At 47.3% G+C, this 6,000-nt stretch overlaps 1 protein-coding gene across 3 annotated transcripts in view; it reads right to left on the bottom strand.

The window, feature by feature from the left end:
- Positions 1–6,000, bottom strand: part of SNAP47 (synaptosome associated protein 47) — a 103,099-nt gene that overhangs the window by 79,657 nt on the left and 17,442 nt on the right. The gene's annotated exons all lie outside the window — the stretch shown is intronic.

Genomic DNA, 6,000 nt, shown 5'->3' with positions numbered 1-6,000 from the left:
TCTTAGTGGTCCAGCAGCAGAAGAGGACTCAGCTACATGAAGTCACTAACTCTGAACAAGATTCGCTTGGTTCATACACACTCAGCTCCAGCGAGGTATACAACTTGATACTACTGTAGCTGTGAGGGTGCTGTTAAACTGTGACCTTGTATACAAAATCAACAGGTCATACTATGTCTACACACTCCTTGTAACCTCCACTATGGGGTTGTCAGAAATAAACAATTTTAGAAGCCAGTGTTTTGTTAGGTGCAGGGGGATTTCAGTTTGTGTCTGTGACAAAAACACACTCACACAGAGACAGACACACACTCTCACAGAGACAGACAGACACTCACTCACACTCTCCCTGCCACAGTGTGCATTGAGAGTGGGCAGGGTACAGGAGGGCTCTGCCCCAAGCCCTTGCTCTTCCTCCTGCTCTGTGAGGATTAACCAACCCCCCTCTCACTGAGTGGCGGTGACTTGGCCTGTCAATCATCACCGCTGCTGGTCCCAACGTGCCAGACCTGTCTTTCATGTCGCTGGGGAGCACAGCGGTGATTAACAGGTCAGTCATCACTGTGCCCAGCACAGGCGCCAGGGGAAAACGTATAGGCCCCCGAGCGGTCAGGGATTCTCCCATCCCCGCCTCCAATAATTATATTTTAGAACCGAGAAAAAGGTCACAATCCATTATTATTAACCAACTCACGCGCTTACATTTTGTATGATAAAATATAGCACTTCATTAGGTGCACAAGGAATGGCCTTTAGATAAGGGGGTTCCCCCATGTGGTACAAACACAACTGGCTGTACAAAATGGCACCTATTCTCTATGCTGGGAAGCCATCTTTCCCTCGCTCGGGAAGAGCTCAGCTCAATTTGTTTGAATGGAGCAGACATCTTCACAAGCAATGGGGAAGACTGCCTCACGGCATACTCAATGTCTTGCAAAGTGCTACTTCCCATTCACACCCCTTTGTCAAACTTTCGAAGGCGTACAGTCTATATACAGCGAAGCAGCCGTTCCGGACGCTCCCAAACGAACATACCCATTAAAGCCAGTGGGGATTTTCATCCGGAAATGACATGAGTGGTCACTTCCAGGCGTAGAGTTTACCACTAAGCCTCAGGTCGCTGTGGGAGAGCGTTTCTTCTGCAAACGATTTGTAGTGAGGACATGTGAAATATCGGCATTTTCTAGGTTTTACAAACAGGGAAGGACCAAGAAAACGTTACTAGATCACATTACCACCTCTACTATGAGATGCACTGAATATAAACATATCAGAAATGGACGAGAAAGTGGCTCGTTGGCACGGACGGCGTTTGGCCCGTCACCTTATTCTCCCTGCAGTTACAGAGAAGCTGCTGTGGATGCAGTACGACTTTAGACATTTAAATGACGGGAATTTCACAGGGTTGTGAAAAGATGACCAGCGCTGTTTTGGCAGCTGATTCTCACAGGTACAAATGAGCAAGCGGACCTCAGTGACCAAGTATTGCTGTGCATCGGTTGCAGAGTAATATGCATGTTGTAGCATTGCTTGTTTTGACAATTTCTGCAATTTTGAAAAAAATGCCAAGTATTGCACTTGCATGTAGTGCGTATATTATAGGCGCTGATTGTCCAAACTGGATTACACCATTTCTTCTCTTATTTTCCCACCTTTTGTTCTCTCTTTTTCAACACATTTTTCTGAGTTATTCATTTTTTGTGTTCTTTTATTTCCCCCGTTTTTTACATTCAAAATAGACTGAGGAGCAGTCCCTTCCCTCCAGCAGCATGTAGTTTATCAGGGATAATCCACAACCGTCACCATGTATTATTTAAGTGTTTGTTTGAGCGATAGATTTATTTTTATGGTCTGTATCTCCGTGAATTTAACACCCTTGAGGAGGTCTTATCAATGATCTATAACATGGCATCACTACAGATGAAGCGCAATGTATTGCGTCCGGCACCGGGGCAAACTGTGTGACCGTCCCAGTGCCGGAGAATTATCACCATGTGGGGGAAGCTATGTGGACCCTCCACAGAAAGGTCGCGGCAGCACACTCCCCGGAGTTTCCGCGTTGTGCTTTTTCAGCCTCGGCTCCGGACACAGTAGTTGTGCTACACGTGTATCTCTCTGCTGCTAATATCTTTCCCTACGCATTTCACCATCCCACTGATCCTCCCATTGCCTTTTTACATTGTTAGATTGGCGTAAAGAAGATGTGGTGCCTATATTTAAAAAGGGAGCTAGATCACAACCGGGGAATTACAGACCTGTAAGCCTGACTTCAATAGAGGGGAAGCTACGTGCAGGTTTAATACGGGATAATATTCAGGAATACCTAAAGGAAAACAAAATTATTAGTAATAGTCAGCATGGATTTATGAAGGATAGATCTTGCCAAACTAACCTCATTTGTTTCTTTGAAGAGGCAAGTAGGAATTTAGACCAAGGTAATGCAATTGATGTTGTCTACTTAGATTTTGCAAAGGCTTTTGATACGGTTCCACACAAGAGGTTGGTGTACAAAATAAAGGAAATTGGACTCAGTAAAAATATATGCACCTTTATTGAAGGATAGACAACAGAGGGTTGTCATAAATGGAACATTTTCAGGTTGGGCTAAGGTCATGAGCGGAGTACCTCAGGGATCTTTACTGGAACCACTGCTTTTTAACTTGATATTAATGACGTTGAGGTTGGCATAGAGAGCAAAGTCTCCATCTTTGCTGATGACACTAAATTGTGTAAGGTAGTAGAATAAGAGCAGGATGTAATTTATCTCCAGAAGAACTTGGAGACACTGGAAACTTGGGCAGGTAAATGGCAGATGAGGTTTAATACAGACACATGTAAGATTATGCATTTGGGAATCAAGAATAAACAGGTGATTTACACATTAAATTGGGATATATTAGGGGAATCTTTGATGTAGAAGGATTTAGGAGTGCTTGTAGACAGCAGGCTTAGCAATAGTGCCCAAAGTCATGCAGTAGCTGTAAAGGCAAACAAGATTGTATCTTGCATTAAACGGGCAATGGATGGAAGGGAAGTAAACATAATTATGCCCCATTACAAAGCATCAGTAAGACCACACCTTGAATATGGAGTACAATTTTGGGCACCAATCCTAAGAAAAGACATTATGGAACCAGAGAGAGTGCAGAGAAGAGCAACCAAATTAATAAATGGGATGGATAATCTAACGTATGAGGAGAGGCTAGCTAAATTAGATGTACAGTATTTACATTAGAAAAGAGGCGTCTAAGCGGGGATATGATAACTATCTATATCTATAAGTCTCAAATAATGTTTGTGTGGGTATGTCTGCTGGACAGCTCATTGGCCTGCGGGCCAGGCAGGGAGGAGCCAGGCAGGGAGGAGAGACACACACACGCACACACTCCTCACACCGTGACCACGTGCTCCTCTGACCAACAACACACACACACACACACTGTTGAGGTTTGACCTTGCTTGGCCTCACTCTCCCCCGTCAGCCAGCAGCTCATCTTCCACACACCCCCACCCCCCTCTCCCGGTGCCCCTCACTCTCTGCCCCCCCACCTCACCCAAACCCGGACGCTCCGCAACACCCCCAGCCGCACCATCACCCTCACGTGCGCCGCCCTGCACCGGCTCCCGGACGGAGGGGAAGCGCGGCGCGGCCCTGCTGCTCAGCAGCAAACTCCAGGCTCCTTCCCCCTCGCTCCAAACAAGGAACGGAGGGGAAGCGCGGCGCGGGCCTCCTGCACTCACCCTCACCGGCTCCCGGACGGAGGGGAAGCGCGGCGCGGGCCTCCTTCACTCACCCTCACCGGCTCCCGGACGGAGGGGAAGCGCGGCGCGGGCCTCCTGCACTCACCCTCACCGGCTCCCGGACAGAGGGGAAGCGCGGCGCGGGCCTCCTGCACTCACCCTCACCGGCTCCCGGACGGAGGGGAAGCGCGGCGCGGCCCTCCTGCTCAGCAGCAAACTCCAGGCTCCTCCCCCCTCGCTCCCAACGAGGAATGGAGGGGAAGCGCGGCGCGGGCCTCCTGCCACTCTTGCCACTCTTGCCCCCCCGCCAACTTCCAGAGCCCACCTCCTGCCCCAGCCACATGCCACGGGGATATCGGTGCCAGGAGGGGAACCGTCTGCCGCCAGGAACCACCCCCCGGTCAAGGTAAGTCACCCACCGTCTCCCACCCACGCACTGTCACCCAGTTACCCACTGTCACCCAATCAAAGTCAACCACCCACCCACACACCCAAGACTCCAAGAATTGGCAATCGGATTACTCCCTGGATCAACATCCTTCCCATGTATACTTATTTGGTATATCCCTGTATACCTTTCCCATCTAAAATGATGTCCAACCTTTTTTTGAACAAATCTATTGTATCTGCCATCACAGTCTCCATGGGTAATGAATTCCACATTTTAACTGCCCTTACTGTAAAGAACCCTTTCCTTTGTTGCTGGTGAAATGTCCTTTCCTCCAAACTTAAGGGATGGCCCCGAGTCCTTTGTACTGCCAGTAGCTCCTTGTATTGTCCCTGAATATATTTGTATATAGTTATCATATGGAGTCAAGAAGGAATTTATTTTTCCCCTTATGAGATATCATTGGATGATATGACACTGGGGTTTTTTGTTTGCCTTCCTTTGGATCTGTAAGTACGGATATAGGATAAAGTATCTGTTGTCTTAATTTAGCATAGGTTGAACTTGATGGACGTACGTCTTTTTTCAACCTCATCTACTATGTAACTATGCAATTGCTGGCCTCCTTTAAAATCATATTAAGTAATAACTCCCAGACCCTTTCCTCAGTGGTGGTTGACATCATGATGCCATTGGTCTTGAATCCATGTGCCCATGGCAGGCCACCCAAGATTCACACCCACCGAACCAACCCACCCACCAGATTCACACCCACCCACCCAAGATTCACAACCCACCCAAGATTCACACCCCTCCACCCACCCAAACAAGATTCACACCCCTCCACCCACCCACCCAACCAAGATTCACACCCCCACCAAACAATTATTAGGGATTCACATCTCGGGCAACGCCGGGTCTCTCAGCTAGTATAAAATAACACAAGAAAACAAATAATCTACCAATCTGTTAGATTTGGTAAGCACAAGAGTTACTGGCAGGTTGACAACGCGTAGGGTGATACACCTGCTAAATAACCTCTGAGGGAACCCCGGGGCGGAGATCCGGCTGAGCTGTGAGCCCAAGTAACAGAATAGGAGTTGGACTAGGAGTGCACGTGAGTTTGATGTATTCCTGTATCGGAAGAAATCTGTCACATTTGGAACGAAGGGAAGTACTACAGTTGTGGGAAGGGGCGAGTCCCCGAAACGTTACCCCCTTGCTTATTTTTCTGTCCTTTGTTCCTGATAATCGCTATTTCTTTCTTTTGTAGCTTTGATTAAAGCAGCAAAACATGTGAAATCTTATATATTTTGTTTTTTAATAAATCACTTCTGTAGTATTAGATCAGGGGTGCGCAAACTGGAGGGGTGCGGGATTTTGTTGGGGGGGGGGGGCGCGGCATTTGTAGTTAAATGCTGGGGCTCCGAGCGAGGTCAATCTAGCAAAGGTCCCAAACATGAACTACTTCAATTTCTCTGCAAGCCAGAAATGTCGCGTCACTGGAAGTGTCCAGAGAAACTCCCTGGCGTGGAAGATCAGCGCTGCGGCTTAAATAGCTACAGTATAATCCCAGTAAAAAGCACATCATGCAGACTAGGAAAGAGTTGTACTGTACCAACACTGAATTCTAATAACCAGCCCTGTAACCGCGCCGTTTCCCCGTCTAGTAACCATGCAGGGAAAACCAGCAGTCAGCTAGTTAAATTCTGGGCAAACGACTGTGTGTCTGCTCCGGGACATGCGTAAAAAATATGTATAACTCAACATACCTTTCCTGGTATAATACATATGGACGGTTTCTTCTATATGTATTGTCTTATTCTCAAGCTTTATGGATTTTATAGTAAATATATAGTATTTTGCAAATG

Source organism: Ascaphus truei, chromosome 2 (assembly GCF_040206685.1).
Source record: "Ascaphus truei isolate aAscTru1 chromosome 2, aAscTru1.hap1, whole genome shotgun sequence".
Lineage (NCBI taxonomy): Eukaryota > Metazoa > Chordata > Amphibia > Anura > Ascaphidae > Ascaphus > Ascaphus truei.
This window is presented reverse-complemented; position numbering and strand designations above follow the sequence as displayed.